The following is a 708-nucleotide window of genomic DNA, read 5'->3' on the forward strand; positions in this document are numbered from 1 at the left end:
TGGAATTGGGAACCGCTGATGTAGCCTATTGTAGTAATGTTGTCTCTGGTATAGAGCTTCGGAGGTTGACGTCACGCAATCTAAACTCCACCATTTTGGCAGGCCATCAGGAGAGCGCTAGAGCGGCTGTAGCATTGGTATCGACAGTTGTAGAACAATAATTTGAAACCAGACTGTTTAGACCTTACAAACCTTACTATTTCAACATGGTGGACAGCTGCTGTGCACCAGGATACCAGAACAGAACAGGCAGGGGAAAGCTAGGGTTGCCAACCGTCCCGTATTAGCTGGGACGTCCCGTATATTGGGCTTAATTTATGTGTCCCGTACGTGACCTCCCTTGGCCCGTTTCTTGCCCCCTCACACAGTATTCGTTAAGTAAATCAGAAAATCCTGAACATAACTGTTTGAGGAAGGCTGCAGAATCCTCCGCAGGCTGGTCGCTCCCACTTCACAATTAAGCGGCGCTCGCGCTGACGCCAATTCCGTCCGTGTTTTGACTTCAGTAAATCAGTTTTGGAAAATACAAACAACGTGATTATTTTTCATGAGTCCAACATCCAGCCGCGCAAGAAAACATGCAGTCTACCTGAGACGTGATCAATAAGGGAAGCGGTCTTTTACTATTGCAAAATAGAGAAAAAAACATTTTACATTTAAATAACTAATAGCTTCTTAACCTTGGACCTCATTCTTGAAACACAAAAT

This window comes from Sinocyclocheilus anshuiensis, unplaced genomic scaffold (genome assembly GCF_001515605.1).
Source record: "Sinocyclocheilus anshuiensis isolate Anshui unplaced genomic scaffold, SAMN03320099.WGS_v1.1 scaffold596, whole genome shotgun sequence".
NCBI classification, from domain to species: Eukaryota; Metazoa; Chordata; class Actinopteri; order Cypriniformes; family Cyprinidae; genus Sinocyclocheilus; species Sinocyclocheilus anshuiensis.